This window comes from Pteronotus mesoamericanus, unplaced genomic scaffold, assembly GCF_021234165.1.
Source record: "Pteronotus mesoamericanus isolate MK-2021 breed Mesoamerican mustached bat unplaced genomic scaffold, CSHL_Meso_final contig_164, whole genome shotgun sequence".
Lineage (NCBI taxonomy): Eukaryota > Metazoa > Chordata > Mammalia > Chiroptera > Mormoopidae > Pteronotus > Pteronotus mesoamericanus.
The window spans coordinates 31,090,380-31,107,029 of record NW_026555065.1 but is presented as its reverse complement, the minus strand read 5'-3'; the positions used below and the strand labels follow the sequence as shown (position 1 = coordinate 31,107,029).

At 38.9% G+C, this 16,650-nt stretch overlaps 1 pseudogene; it reads right to left on the bottom strand.

The window, feature by feature from the left end:
* Positions 1 to 7,866: 7,866 nt before the first annotated feature.
* LOC129063145 (olfactory receptor 11H12-like) lies at positions 7,867 to 8,798 on the bottom strand (annotated as a pseudogene).
* Positions 8,799 to 16,650: the final 7,852 nt, after the last annotated feature.

Genomic DNA, 16,650 nt, shown 5'->3' with positions numbered 1-16,650 from the left:
AAGTGATGAAAACCAAGGACCTACAGCTTAGATTCCTCTATCCAGGAAATCTATCATTTAGAATATAAGGGCATATAAAGTGCTTCCCAGACAAGGTAAAACTAAGAGTTCAACATCACCAAACCATTATTATATGAATTGCTAAAGAGAATTATATTAAAAAAAAATCAAAATGATGAACAATTAAAATAGCTAAAAAACTCACAACTAACAATAATTGAATCCAAATAACAAACTAAGCAAACAAGCAGAACAGGAACAGAATCATAGATATGGAGATCATTTGGAGAGTTATAAGTTGGGAGGAGAAAGGGAGGGAATTGGGAAAAAGGTACAGAAATTAAGAAGCATAATTGGTATGTACAAAATAGACAGGGGATGTTAAGAGCAGTATAGGAACTGAAGTAGCCAAAGAACTTACATGCATGACCCATGGACATGAACTAAAGAGGGAATTGCTGGAGGAAATGGGGGTACCAGGCAGAAGGGCACATGGGGGGAAAATTGGGACAACTGTAATAGCATAATCAATAAAGTATACTTAAGAAAAAATGTATATCCACATTAACCATTAAAAAAATGAACCACAGAAAAAGTTCTAGAGGTATACCCGCCAAACTGAGCACATTGCTGAGGAAATAAGCAGGTATGCAGAAGTGAAGATATGATAATTTTCATTATTTTGTACTGCTAGTCTTTCACGTTAAAAATAGTTAATTGTAAAATACATTACTTGTATAATTTAGAAAGTATATAAAGTGGAATAAAATTCACCCCAGTGTAGCTAACAAGCCCTGATTATTAAAATTTTTATGTGTATAACATTTAGGCCAAAACCAAAATTATTTAATTTAAAATATTTTCATTTTATGGTGGTAAAATTAAAAGAATAAATACTGAAATTTGTGACAACATGGATGGATCTTGAGAGTATGATACTAAGTGAACTATATCAGTCAGAAAAAGCTAAGAACCATATGATTTCATTCATATGTAGGATATAAAACTGAAACTCATAGACAGTATGCTTGTTACCAGAGGCAAGAGGGATGGGGACTAGTAAAGAAGGCCAAATATATGCCAATGAAAGATGATTTCACTTTGGGTGGTGGGCACACAATGCAATATACAGATCATGTATATCTCAGAAATATGCACTTGAAACCTATATAATCTTTTTTTCTTTGAAAAAAGGGAAGGGAAGGAGAAAGAAAAGGAGAGAAACATTGATGTAAGAGAGAAACATCAATCAGTTGCCTCTCATATGCTTCCAGACCAGGGACTGATCCGCAACTGAAGTAGGTGCCTTATGGGGAATCAAACCAGTGACATTTCACTTTGTTGGGTGAAGCCCACCAACTGAGCCATACCGGTCAGAGTGAAGCCTATATAATCTTATTTACCAACATCACCCCAATATATTTAATTAAACATTTTCAAATTTTGGGGAGAAGAAAGGGGGATAAGAGGGGAACGAAGAGGAAGGGGAAAGTCAAGCCACATGTATAGAAGACCCATGGGCATGGGTAATGGGGTAGAGATTGACTGTGGGAGTGGGTGGAGCAGGGCAGGGGAGAGCAAAGGGGGAAAATGTGGGACAACTGTAACTGAAAGCAATAAAACAAACAAACAATTTTTTAAAAAAATTTTACATATGAAATCTTTTTCAGACCCTATGAAAACCCTTATTTAAGTGGGGTGCTTGGTTATTTGGTTGATTGTCATCCATTTCCTTCAAGGCTAAAAGTTTGGGCTCAAAGTGAAAGGATGTTTCTTATATGCCTCTCACCAATTCTAAGAAAGCTTAGTGGGCAGCATTAGAGTTCACTGCAGCTAACAAAGATTTTCCTACATGATGGATGATTTCTTTCCCTTTAACCGAACTTCTCTCAGAACTCCAGATAATGCTGCAACAACCTATAAGCATCATAATGTGTTCTAAGAGCAGGCATCATGAGATATACAAGCCCTCAACTAGTCACATTTCCCCTTTCTTCATCCTGCTCTTACTTCACTGCTATTGCATAGGTAGATCTTTTAACTAAGTCTTACCTGTGTAACTTCTACAGGGAACATAGACCAGGGATATTACAGGGGGAGTCAAAATGAATGGGGTTGTTACAGTTGGTGTTTTTCATTTGTTTTGTCTGCCAATTATCTCAATCCCTTTTTATGGCTACAAGAATGACTATATTATCAGGCTTGGAGCTTATCTTTGCATAATTGGAGTTTTTATGGCAAGGTATTAGCTCTCTCAGCCTCACTTGCAGCTATGCATAGGGATGAACTCTTGGTTCCACTGAACAGATACAGCTACACCAGATTTTAGTTCAGGTGCTAGTGATGCAAGAAGCAGAAGCAGGGGGATGGGATAAGCGATATCGAAATATTGGCATAAAAATAGCAATGAAGCAGGTAGCACAGTTATTTCAGAAAGGACAAGTGTATAGCACAGCATTGGCAATGGTTAAAAGTATGGCATCTAGTGGCCCATGATAGCCTGTGCAGCTTTAGAGACTGATTTTTCATAAGACCAGTTCCTCAGGGTGGTTTGCATATCAAGCTTTGAGTGTGAGCTTCAACTTTGGTTCTTTAGTTTTCATAGATTCTGTAAAATTTCTGATATTCCATCAATAAATTCTTTCAATCATCATGCTTAATCAGCCAGAATTAGCTTCTGTTGTATGCCAGTAAGAATCCTGCTATAATTACACCATAATAGTTACCTCACATAGGTGCAGTCCCAGTGGTCTGCAGGATGCAAGGAGAAACTAACCCTTCAGGAATGTAGGCTGCCTTGAATTCTCCTCTAGTTTCACAGTGGTCCAGGAAGTTTTAACACTAAGTGTATTCTTTTACACAAAATATCCTCAAAGCCAAAATAACTTGGTGGAGGACTTTAAGGTGTATTTTATATGAAAAACTTGAATTGAGTTTTAGTCTGCATTATATGTTGTCAGTAAAGTCATTGGCTTTTTCTTCAACATATATGAGACAGCTTCCTAACCCATTCCCTTCTCCAGTAAAATAAATTTTGTGCCATAGTTTATATGAACAGTTCATAATATAGACAGATGATCAGGTCAAGTCAAGAAGTTTGTATATTTAGTGCTGACTGCCTTTAAAAAGCTTATATTTTGGTTGACAGAGTCTTTTCCTGGTTTCTCATGTATATTTTCTGTAACATAAATATTTCTCTACTAAAAGCTCAAAAGGTGCAGAAATCCAGATTTGGGTAACAAATATTTAATGATTTAGCATATGTGAATGTCAGCATGTTTTCCTCTGTGTCCTCTTAAAAGTTCGACTGAGCATTTCCTTTAAGAAGTAGTGTTTTCAGTGATGCCTACAAGAGACCCACTTAGGAACAAAGGACCTACACAGATTGAAGGTAAAGGGATGGAAAAAAATATTCCAAGCAAATGGACAGGAAATAAAAGCAGGGGTAGCAATACTTATATCAGACAAAATAGATTCCAAAACAAAGGGCATAAAAAGAGATCCAGAAGGACACTTGATAATACTCAAAGGAAGAATCCATCAAGAAGACATAAACATTGTAAACCTATATGCACCCAATATAGGAGCACCCAAATATATAAGGAAAATCTTGGAGGGCTTCAAGAAAGATATAGACAGCAACACACTGATAGTAAGGGATTTTAACACCCCACTGTCAAAAATGGATAAATCTTCCACACAAAACATCAACAAGGATATTGGGGAACTGAAAAATGCCCTAGATCAAATGGACTTAACTGATATATATAGAAACTTTCATCCCAAAGTAGCAAAAAATACATTCGTTTCAAATGCACATGGAACATTTTCAAAGATAGACTACATAATAGGACAAAATACAAGCCTCAAAAATTCAGGAAAATTAAAATCATAACAAACATTTTTGGGGACCACAAGGGCTTGAAATGAGAAACCAACCTCAAAAAAAACAAAACAAAACAAACAAACTCAAAAACATTCAAACTCATGGAGATTGAATAACATGCTATTAAACAATAAATGGGTCAATAATGAGATCAAAGAGGAATTCAAAAGTTTCTGGAAACAAATGAAAATGAACACATAGCAGTCCAAAACCTATGGGACACAGTGAAGGCAGCCCTGAGAGGAAGTTAATAGCAATACAGGCCTTTCTAAAAAAGATGGAAACATTACAAATAAACGATCTAACACTTCAGCTTCAAGAACTAGAGAAACAACAACAAACAAAGCCCAGAGTGAGTAGAAGAAAGGAAATAATCAAGAGCAGAGCAGAATTAAACAACATAAAGACTAAAAGAACAACTCAAAGGATCAACCAACCCAGGACTGGTTCTTTGAAAAGATAAACAAAATCAACAAGCCTTTAAGCAGACCCATCAAAAAAACAAGGGAGAGGACTCAAAAAAATAATATCAGAAAGGAAAGAGGAGAAATAACAACTGATACCACAGAAATACGAAGGATTGTAAGAAATTACATGCCAAGAAATTTGAAGACCTCAATAAAATGGACAAATTTCTAGAAAAATATAACCTTCCAACACTGAATGAAGAAGATGCAGAAAGCCTGAATAGACTGATAACAACTGGTGAAATTGAAGCAGTAATCAAAAAACTCCTAGCACAAAAAACCCCTGGATCAGATGGTTTCAAAGGAGAATTTTATAAAACATTTAAGGAAGTGCTAACCCCTGTCCTTCTCAGACTATTCCAAAAAAATCCAAGAGGTAAGACTCCAAAACTCTTTGTATGAGGCCAGCATCATCCTAATCCTAAAACCAGATAAAGACAGAACAAGGAAAGAAAACTACAGGCCAATATCACTGATGCACATAGACACTAAAATCCTCACAAAATATTGGCAAACCATATCCAGCAATACATTTAATAGATCATCCACTATGATCAAGTGAGAGTCATCCCAGGTATGCAAGGATGGCTCAATATTCACAAATCAATAAACATAATACAGCACATAAATGAAAGGAAAGACAAAACCCACCTGATCATATCAATAGATGAGGAAAAAGCATTTGATAATGTACAGCACTCATTTCTGATAAAAACACTCAGCAAACTGGGAATAAAGGGTGCATACCTCAACATAATAAAAGCCATATATGAAAAACCTACAGCCAACCTCATATTCAATGGGAAAAAACTAAAAGCTTTCCCACTAAGATCAGGAACAATACATGGATATCCGCTTTCACCACTTCTATTCAACATAGTATTGGAAGTTCTAGCCATAGCAGTCAGACCAGAAAAAGAAATAAATGGCATCCAAATAAGAAAGAAGGAAGTAAACTATCATTGTTTGCAGATGACATGATAGTGTACATAAAAATCATGTAGACTCCACAAAAAACTACTCAAATTAATAAGTGAATTTGGCAAAAGAGCAGAGATACAAAGTCAATATTCAGAAATTAAAGGCATTTTTGTACACTAACAATGAACTATCAGAAGCAGTAATCAGGGGGAAAAAATCCCACTTTCTATAGCAAGAAGAAAAATAAAGTACCTAGGAATAAACTTAACCAAAGACGTAAAAGACCTGTACTCAGAAAACTACACAACACTGAAGAAAGAAATTAAGGAAGACACAAATAAATGGAAGCATAAACCGTATTCATGGATTGCAAGAATTAACACCATCAAAATGTCCATACTACGCTAAACGATTTATAGAGTCAATTCAATCCCTATTAAAATACCAATGACATACTTCACAGATATAGAACAGACATTTCAAAAATTTATATGGAACTATAAATGACCCCATATTGCTGCAGCAATTTTGAGAAAGAAGAACAAAGTATGAGGGATCACAATACCTGACATCAAACTATATTAAAAGGCCACTGAAGTCAAAACAGTCTGGTACTGGCATAAAAACAGACACATAGATCAATGGAACAGAATAAAGAGCCCAGAAACAAACTCATGTCTCTATGGTCAATTAATATTTGACAAAAGGGGCAGAATCATAAAATGGAGTAAAAATGGCTTCTTCAACAAGTGGTGTTGGGAAAGATGGACAGCTACATGCAAAAAATTGAAATTTGACCACCAACGTACACCATACACAAAAATGAAATCAAGATGCATAAAAGACTTCAATATAAGTTGTGACACCACAAAAGTCCTAGAAGAGAACATAGGCAGGAAGCTCTCAGATATCCCATGCAGCAATATTTTCACGAGTATGTCCCCTAAAACAAGGGACATAAAGGAAAAAACAAACAAATGGGACTTCATCAAAATAAGAAGCTCCTGCACAGCTAAAGAAACCATCAACAAAATGAAAAGGGAGCCAACTGTATGGGAAAATATATTTGCCAATGATTCCACGGACAAGGGTTTGGTCTCCAAAATATATAAAGAACTCACATGACTCCACTCCAGAAAGACAAACAATCCAATTAAAAAATGGGCAAAGGATCTGAACAGACACTTCTCTAAGGAGGACATACACAGGACCCAGAGACATATGAAAGGATGCTCAGCATTACTGGCCATCAGAGAAATGCAAATTAAAACCACAATGATACCACTTCACACTGGTCAGAAAGGCCATCATAAACAAATCAACAAACAACAAGTGCTGGCAAGGTTGTGGAGAAAAGGGAACCCTAGCACACTGTTGGTGGGAATGCAGACTGGTGCAGCCACTGCAGGAAACAGTTTCGAATTTCCAAAAAAAAAAAAACACCTAAAAACGGAACTGCCTTTTGACCAAGCAATTCCACTGCTGGGATTATACCCTAAGAATCCTGAAACACCAATTCAAAAGAACAAATGCACCCCAATGTTCATAGCAGCACAAGTTACAATAGCCAAGTGCTGGAAACAACCTAAGTGCCCATCAGTAAATGAGTGGATCAAAAAACTATGGTACATTTATACAATGGAATAGTACGTGGCAGAAGGAAAGAAAGAGCTACTACCCTTTGTGACAGCATGGATAGAACTGGAGAGCATTGTGCTAAGTGAAATAAGCCAGGCAGTGAAAGACAAATACCACATGATCTCACCTATATGTGGGATCTAATCAACCAAGCAAGAAGGCAAGGAAAATATGGCCAGCAATATTGAAAGAAAGGAGAAACTGACAGGGATGGGAGAGAGGGAGGGAGGGAGGTAGCGGGGAGGGGAAGAGGAAAGCTCAGATCAAGGAACAGGTGTGAAGGACACCAGATGAAGCCAAGGTGGGGAAGGATTGACGGGGGAAGGTGAGGGTGAGTGGGGCTGGGGAAAGTGGTGGTGGGTAGAGACAAATGTATTTGAACAATAAAAAATTAATTAATTAATTTACAAAAAAAGAAGTAATGTTTTCATTGTGGCATACTGTGGTCACTTTACCAATGTTTGGTAGTAAGGAAAACACAGATGAAGAAACACTATTGTCTCAGGAACAGATAGTGCTTCCTTGATCTTATAAATAAAGCAACTGAATTTTTGCAAGTAATGTGTGTATATTCTATATCTCATTATAGAAAAACCTGTAATTGTAAAGGAAGTGGTTGATAAGTTTGAAACACATAGGGTAGCATTATGTTAAATTGGAAACACGAGTCTTAGCTTAATACATGCCAACTCGATTTTGGTAGTTTTAGAACTTCAAAAAATATCTCCAGATAGAGAAATGATACACTGGTGAATGAAAACTATACACAACTTGCCTATAATGGACTTTTAGAACTGTAGGTATTTGCTTTTGAGATAGGATGAGGGTTCCTTGTGTGTAATGTCACACTTTTATTAGAGTAAGGAATCAAACACTCAGACATGCCCAGAAAATAGTTCTTTTTAAAGTGAGAAATTCTGTATTCCTGGATGAATAATGATAGAAAAAATTATATCATTTATCTGGATTTTTAGGGATTTCCTTTGATGGTCCTCCCAGGACTTTCTTTAGTGCATCCTCTATATCTCTATTTTGGAGGATGTATTTCAGAGGATTAAATAATGGGGCTTCCATGTAGTAAATCAAGTCACAAATTTCTGTGTTCCAGAATGGCTCTTGGAGCCCAGACTCACTTATATCACCATGACTGAGCCACAAAACAGGGGAACCACCAAGAAATGAGACACACAGGTAGAAAAAGCTTTGTTCTGCCTGAGCCAGCTGGTACCCAATGCTCATCTCACAAAACTAAGCTATAGCACCCAAGGATGTAGAGGAAGGAGATGAAGATGGTATGAGAGCTTACAGTAGCACAAGGTAGAGTAGTGTGGGAACTGGGTAATAGGGAAATGCCAGCAATGTCTTTAGGTAACAGAAAAAAAAATGGTCAGTGATGTTAGGGCCACAGAAAGGCACCTGGAACATCAGAACTGCAGGCATGAATATGGACAGAAAGTCACCTGCCCAGCAGAAAACCACTTATCAGGACATAGATGATGAATCATGATGGTGGGGTAGTAAAGAGACCTTCAGATGGCAAGGGACTGATCAAAGGACATAGCAGAGAGAAAGTGGCCCTCAGGAGCCCTCATGGAGAAGAGGTAGTAAAAGTGGAGCAGGCACCCAGAGTAGGAGATGCTCTTGTTCTGAGAGATGATATTGGCCAACATTTTGAGCACATCAGAACTGGTGTAGCAGATCTCCAGGAAGGAGAAGTCGGCCAGGAAGATGTACATGGGTGTGTGGAGAGTTTGGCTTGACCACACAGCACAGATGATGGCTGTGTTCCCTCGGAGGGTCAGAAGGTAGATGAGAGAGAAGAGCACAAAGAGGAAGATCTAGATTTCTCTGTGGCAGAGGAAGCCAAGGAGGATTAACTCACTCATAGACCTAGAGCTATTATTGGCTTCTGAGATATTCATTCTTTTAATATCTGAAGTGAATGAGCAACAAGGGCCATTGTATTAACCATTTTCTCTCTCTTGAAAACTTATTTTCATATTTTCTGACTCTTATACATTCTTTTGATGTACTTTTGTGAAAAGGCTTCATATGGTTCTGAATTCAGTAACTCATTTCTCAAGGATCTGGTTTAGTCCAGTGAGATCAGAGTACTGGGAGAACCTGGCTAAACATGTTACTATATAATTCAGTTTTCCCTAGTATGTTAGTCTGTATTTTCCAGAGCATAAATTTCACTGACATCATGTAACATAGAATCCAAAGTGTTTTCTCCCTTTGTATTTAAATTAAATTTTTTGATGTCTAGTTTCATAATATATGCACTTATATGTATTTAAACACTTAATTTCTTCATTTATCTTTGCTTTTTTTATTAATTATACTTTATTGAGTATGCTGTTACAGTTGTCTTGATTTTTTTCTCCCTTTTACCCCCTCCACCTGGCACCCCCATTCCCTCAGGCAACCCCCACATCTTTGTTCATGTTCATGGGTTATGTGTATAAGTTCTTTGGCTACTCAATTCCCTATGCTTCACATTCCAGGGCTATTTTGTAACTGCCTAACTGTACTTTTTAATTCCTTCACCTCTTCACCCATTCACCAATACCTCTCTCTCAACTGACAAACATCAAAACGTTCTCTGTATCCATTACCCTGTCTCTGTCCTTGCTTGCTTAATTTGTTTATTAGATTCAATTGTTGATAGATATGTAATTTTTTTGCCATTTTATTGTTCATAGTTTTGATATTCTTTTTCTTAAATAAGTCCCTTTAATATTTCATATAATAACATTTGGTGATGATGAACTCCATTAGTTTTTTCTTATCTGGGAAGCTCTTTATCTGCCCCCATCAATTCTAAATGATAGTTTAGCTGGGTAGAGCAAACTTAGCTGTAGGTCCCTGCTTTTCATGCAGGGACTTAGAGTATTTCTTGCCAATCCCTTCTAGCCTGAAAAGTTTCTTTAGAGGAATCAGCTGGCAGTCTTATGCGAACTCCGCTGTAGGTAACTAACTTCTTTTCTCTTGCTGCTTTTAAGATTCACTCTTTATCTTTAACCTGTGGCATTTTAATTATGATGAGTCTTGAAGTGGGCCTCTTTGCATCCATCTTGTTTGGGCCTCTTTGTGCTTCCTGGACTTGCTTATCTATTTCCTTCACCAAGTAGGGAAGTTTTCTTTCATTATTTTTTCAAGTAGACTTCCAATTTCTTGTTCTTTCTCTTCTCCTTCTAGCACCCCTATGATGCGAATCTTGAACTTCTCAAAGTTGTCCCAGAGGCTGCTTTATACTATCCTCATTTTGGGGGACTCTCTTTTCTTCTTCTTGTTCTGATTAGCTATTTTTTTGCTACCTTATGTTCCAAATCATTGATTTGTTTCTCAGATCCACTCTATGTTGTTTTCTTGTAAATTGTTCTTTATTTCAATTTATAAATCCTGTGTTTCTGACTAGATCTTTTTTTATGCTGCTGAGGTCCACACTAAGTTCCTCAATCATCCTTATAATTGGTGTTTTGAACTCTGCATCTGATAGATTGATTATCTTCATTTGGTTTCGCTATTTTTCTGGAGTTTTGATCTGTCCTTTCATATGTGCCATGTTTCTTTGTCTCCTCATTTTGGCTGTCTCCAAATTAGGTAGATCTGCTTTGACTCTGTGCCTGGTAGTGTGGCTTAATGTAATAGATGTCATGTAGGGTCCAGTGGTACAGCCGCCCCTCTCGCCCAAGCTGGGTACTTGAGGTGTGCCCTTTGTGTGGGCTGAGTACATCCTCCTCTTGTACTTGAGCCTTGGTTGCTGTTGGAAGGTCAACAGGAGGGATTTACCCAGGCCAGTCAGCTGCAAGGACTGGCTGTGACCACTTACCACCAACTTCTGACCTCCATGGAGGATCAGCTGTGCAGGTGCAGGGTGGTGGTGCTCTGATATGGCCTGTAGCTGTTCACTGGGTGTGCTGGCCCTAGGTTTTCCCAGGTGGTGCAGGCTGAGGCCAGCTCTCCCCTGTGTTTTGCCCAGGGCCATCCTGCCTGAGGTACAAAACAGTCTGAGATGGCTGCTACATGTCCTAGGTATTGAGATGCTCATTAATAGCCATGCTGTGAATCTAGGCTGCCTGCTACTGATGCCAAGCCTGGGTTTCACTGAGGCCAGCTGTGGCTTCCTTGGGAGGATTTAGGAAGTGGTTAAGCAGGAGCCTTGATCAGTCATTCATATGGAAAAGCAGCTTGGGTGGGCCCATAAGTTGGGTGGGGCAGAGTCTCTGGGGATCTCCAAGGCATGTCAAAGAGTGTTAGCCAGGTTGATGAAGACTCACATATGGCACCAGCTTGCTGGCTCTGCGGAGGGATGGTTTAGAAAATGGACAATGGCCTCTGCTCACTTTGATGCCAGACACCAGTTTCTCCCTGTATTCCGCTGATGTCTTTCAAGTAGCTATTTCAGTGCTGGAGCTCAGAGGAAGTGAATTTGAGTAGGTGAGTCTGTGTATAGATCCTTTAAGAGGAACTTCTTGGGGTTCCAGGAGTTTCTTCCACTGACTTAATCTCTGCTGGTTTTGCAGCCAGAAGTTGTGGAGACTTACCTTCTTGGCACTGGAACTGTAGGGCCTGGTATGAGGCTGAGACTCTTCACCCCCGAGATATCCCTCCCAAATTTTTATCCACTATATGTGGGTGAAGGACCAGCTTATTCCACATCTGCACCCCTCTTACCAGTCTTGATGGATGTAGTTTCTCTAATCCGTGATTATCAGACTTCCATTCAACTCGATTTCTAATGGTTCTGAGTGATGGTTGTGCTATACTTTAATTGTAATTTTGATGTGGTTGTGAGAAGAGGTAAGTGATGTCTACCTACGCCTTCTCTTGACCAGAAGTCCTAATTTCTTCTTATTGCAAAAAAATTTATAAAGTGTTCTGGAAATTCTAAGAAAATAAAAGTTTAATATAATATGAAATTTAATTAGGTCAGTTTAAAAAAAAACTATCCTATATGTTGTCAGTATCCTAATATTTACAGGTGATCTGGCCTAGATAGCTCTGTTGACTGAAACTGGGTACTAAAAATGCTGCCACTAATTCCATTCTAGCAAATACCTATTAGTGCCTTATAGCTGATATTTAATTTCTACTTGCTGAGCAACAGCTAATTTGATACAGAGAAAAATACTTCAGTTGGTTTCACTCCTTTATTAGGAAATCCTGGCTCTCAAGTAAAAAAACAGCAAGAGGCAGATGGGGAAACATCTCCCTCTTAGCTCAGATGCCTCATTGTCTGAGCATCGTGATGTCATCTTACATAAAAAGACAAAAAAAAAAGTAGCAAAAACATATGTTTAACTCTAAAACTATGAGTAAACCAGTGTCGACTATTATTCTCAGAATGGATCTCAGAGACTATCAAGCTCAATTTCCTTAGATTGCAGAAGCTGAAATCAGAAAGCTTAGACTAAATCAAGGTCATCTGGACTTTTGGTATAAGAAATAAGTCTAAAACTTAGGTGTTTGTGTAACTGAACACAGGTCTGGTGGCTCGCTGCTTCAAAAGCCAGTACTCCAGAGGCAGGTGCTGATGTGAAGAAAAGTGGATTTATTCAGGTGCCTGCAACCTGCAAGATGAGGGACTCTCCTCTCAAAGCCCATCTCAGTATCTCAGATATCCTGCTAAGTTTACATAAGGGAACCGTGGTAAGAGGAAAACTAAGGAATTTCTGGTGACATGCATGTTCTCAGTTCTGCTCAATGTTATCTGTAGTTTGCGTCATTATGAGATTTCATTGCTTCATCTGCAGTTTTATTGCTGATATCTGGGAACAGAGTGTAAAGGCAGTGTTTCTGCTGGTTCATGAGTTGCTGAAACTCGCCCAATTTCTCATGATCAGGGTCATTCCTTGGTTAAGCAGGAGCTGCAACTGCTGATGTCTATAAAATACTTATAAGGAAAGTTTTTTTAATTGTTGTTTAATTACAGTTGTCCCCATTTCCCCCCATTACTCTCCCTGGCCTTACCCACCCCCACCTCCCATATTTAATTCTCCCCTTACTCCCTGTTGTCTTTGTCTATGGCTCCTTTACACATGTTCCTTGATGAGCCTTCCTCTTCTTTGCCCTGTTATCCCTCACCCCCACCCCCTCTGGTCACTGTCAGTTTGTTCTTTATTTCCATGTCTTGGAATATACTTTGTTCACTTTTGTTTAGGTTCCTGTCCTACAAGAATTTGAGGCCAAGCAGGTTCACACAGGATTCGGGCAGATGGAAGAATATACATGGAGCTGTTGGGGTGTCTGACATAACTTTATTCCGGGTAGTGCGATCCATGCATGCCACTAGCTGTGAGTCGCACAATGGGTAGTCCCAACTCCCTTATATATTAAGTGCACACAAAGCTGGCAGGATGTCAATATGGACCTTCTAGTTATATAACAGAGCTTCATTCTATGCATGCGAACCCCTACTCAAGGTTATATGAACACTGTTAAGCTATGCTTGCCCAGACATCCAGGTGAGTTAGCCTGACTGACTCCATTGTCCCTACAGTTCTGCTTATAGGTGTGGTCATATGGTATTTGTCTTTCACACCCTGGTTTATTTCACTTAGCATAATACTCTCCAGTTCCATCCATGCTGTCTTGAAGGATAGGAGTTCCTTCTTTCTTTTTGCGGCATAGTATTCCATTGTGTAAATATACACGGCTTTTTGATCCACTCATTTACTGATGGTCACTTAGATTCTTTCTAGCACTTGGCTATTGTAAATAGTGCTGCTATGAATATTGGGGTGCATAGGTTCTTTTCAATTGGTATTTCAGGATTCTTGGTGTATAATCCCAGCACTGGAATTGCTGGGTCAAAAGGCAGTTCCATTTTTGTTTTTTAAGAAATTCCATACTGTTTCCCACAGTGGATGCATCAGTCTGCATTCCCACCAACAGTGTGCTAGGGTTCCATTTTCTCCACAGCCTTGCCAGCACTTGTTGTTTGTTGATTTGTTTATGATGGCCACTCTGACCGGTGTGAGGTGGTATCTCATTGTGGTTTTAATTTGAATCCCTCTGATTGCTAGTGATGTTGAGCATTCTTTCATATGTCTCTGGGCCCTGTGTATGTCCTTCTCAGAGAAGTATCTGTTCAGGTCCTTTGCCCATTTTTTAATTGGATTGTTTGTCTTTCTGGAGTGGAGTCATGTGAGTTCTTTATATATTTTAGAGATCAAACCCTGTCTGAGGCATCATTGGCAAATATATTTTCCCATACAGTTGGCTCCCTTTTCATTTTGTTGATGGTTTCTTTAGCTGTGCAGAAGCTTCTTATTTTGATGAAGTCCCATTTGTTTGTTTTTCCTTTATGTCCCTTGTTCTAGGGGACATACTCGTGAAAATATTGCTGCATGGGATATCTGAAATGTTCCTGCCTATGCTCTCCTTTAGGACTTTTATGGTGTCATGACTTATATTTAAGTCTTTTATCCATCTCGAGTTTATTTTTGTGTATTGTTGGGAAATACCCTATCTGGTTTCAGGAACTGTAGCCTTGTCGACAGGTGAGAGGGCCCCAAGGCTGGAGCTAATCAAGGAGGCCTTGGGAAAACAGGCCACTGTGGAGACAAAACCTGTCTCCCTGGCAGGGGCTGTGCCCCTGCCTTCCTCACATCACCTTGTTTGGCCCTGGACGATGGCTGGTTAGTCAAAGATGGGTAAGACCCCTTGATGGCAAGGGCAACCTAAGACAGGCACAGCCACATGGGCATCAGAGAAGAACTCAGGGGACATGGAGAAAGGGCAAACGACCCTCCCTCCCTCCCTCCCTGGCTTTGATATGGCCAGAATCCTCATTCTATCAGAAAGAAGTCTCCTTATCTCTTGGTGGCTCTGCCCCACCCACCTGGCTCAGACTTGAAACAATACTAAAGGCAAGAACAGCCCTAAATTGGATCAGGCCGTTCCCAGGGGGAAATGAGGCCTAAAAGTAAGTTCCTTTAAGCATGCTTTGTAATTGCCTCAAAAGCTATGGTAACTGGCTAACACTGGGAAGGAAATTTACATTATTCACAAACTCCCACCTGAGGCAAATCTCTTGTGTTCCTTCAATTGTTATCTATGATCTCTATTTGTTTTCTGTAAACATAGCCTTTTGACATTGATTGATGAGCTTTGCTGTATATCCCTGTGCATATGGTTCTCAATAAAAGGGAACCACAAGAAAAGGGCTCAGGGCCTTCTCCACTAGAGGGAAGAGCCATGCCCCCTCTCCTGGCAGACAGAGAAGTTTTTGTGACGACTCATGTTTATTCCCCCATCCGTGACAACCCTGAGATGGGCTCAGTGGAAATCAGAGTCCACATTCTCACCTTAGCTGGCCCACTGAAACAGGGACCCTTAGATCCAGGAACCCCAAGCTCCAGCACCACAGTGTATGTTGTAATTTGTGGTCAAGTTTCATTTTTTTTTTTTTTTTTTGCATGTAGCTGTCCAGATCACCCAACACCATCTGTTGAAGAGGATATTTTTACTCCATTTTATGTTTCTGCCCACTTTGTTGAATATTAATTGATCATAGAGACATGGGTTTATTTCTGGGTTCTCTATTCTCTTCTGTTGATCTATGTGTCTGTTCTTGCCAGTACCAGACTGTTTTGATTACTGTGGCCTTGTAATATAGTTTGATATCAGGTATTGTGATCCCTCTTACTTTGTTCTTCTTTCTCAAAATTACTGTGACTATTCGATGTCCTTTATAGTTCCATATAAATTTTTGAATGCTGACTGGTGTGGCTCAGTGGATTGAAATCGAGCCTGTGAACCAAAGGTTTGCAGGTTTGGTTCCCAGTCAGGGCACATGCCTGGGTTGTGGGCCAGATCCCCAGTAAGGAGCGTGTGAGAGGCAACCACATGTTGATGTATCTCTCCCTCTCTTTCTCCCCACTTTCCTCTCTCTTTAAAATAAATTTAAAAAATCTTTAAAAATATTTTGAAATGTTAGTTCTATATCTGTGAAAAATGCCATTGGTATTTTAATAGGGATTGCTTTGAATCTCTAAATTTCTTTGGGTAAAATGGACATTTTGATCACGTTAATTCTTCCAATCCATGAACATGGTATACGCTGCCATTTATTTGTGCCTTCCTTAATTTCTTTCTTCAGTGTTGTGTAGTTTTCTGAGTACAGGTCTTTTACCTCCTTGGTTAAGTTTATTCTTAGGTACTTTATTTTTCTTGTTGCCAGAGCAAATAGGAATTTTTTTTCTGATTTCTGATTCTGGTATTTCATTGTTGGTGTACAAAAATGCCTTCAATTTCTGAATATTGACTTTGTATCCCTCTATTTTGCCAAATTCACTTACTAGGTCGAGTCGTTTTTTTTTTTTTTTGTGGAATCTATGTGGTTTTCTATGTACACTATCCTGTCATCTGCAAACACTGACAGTTCTACTTCCTCTTTTCCAATTTGGATGCCTTTTATTTCTTTCTTTTCTTATCACTGTGACTAGAACTTCCAATAATATGTTGAATAGAAGTGGTTTAAGCGGACACCCTTGTCTTGTTCCTGATCTTACAGGGAAAGTTTATTTTTTGCTCATTGAGTATGGTGTTGGCTCGTATATGGCCTTTATTATTTTGAGATATGCTCCCTCTACTCCTAGTTTACTGAGTGTTTTTTTATCATAAATGGGTGCTGTACCTTATCAAATGCTTTTTTCACATCTAGTGATATGATCATGTGGCTTTTGTCTCTCCTTTTGTTTATGTGATGTATTACATTTATTGATTTGT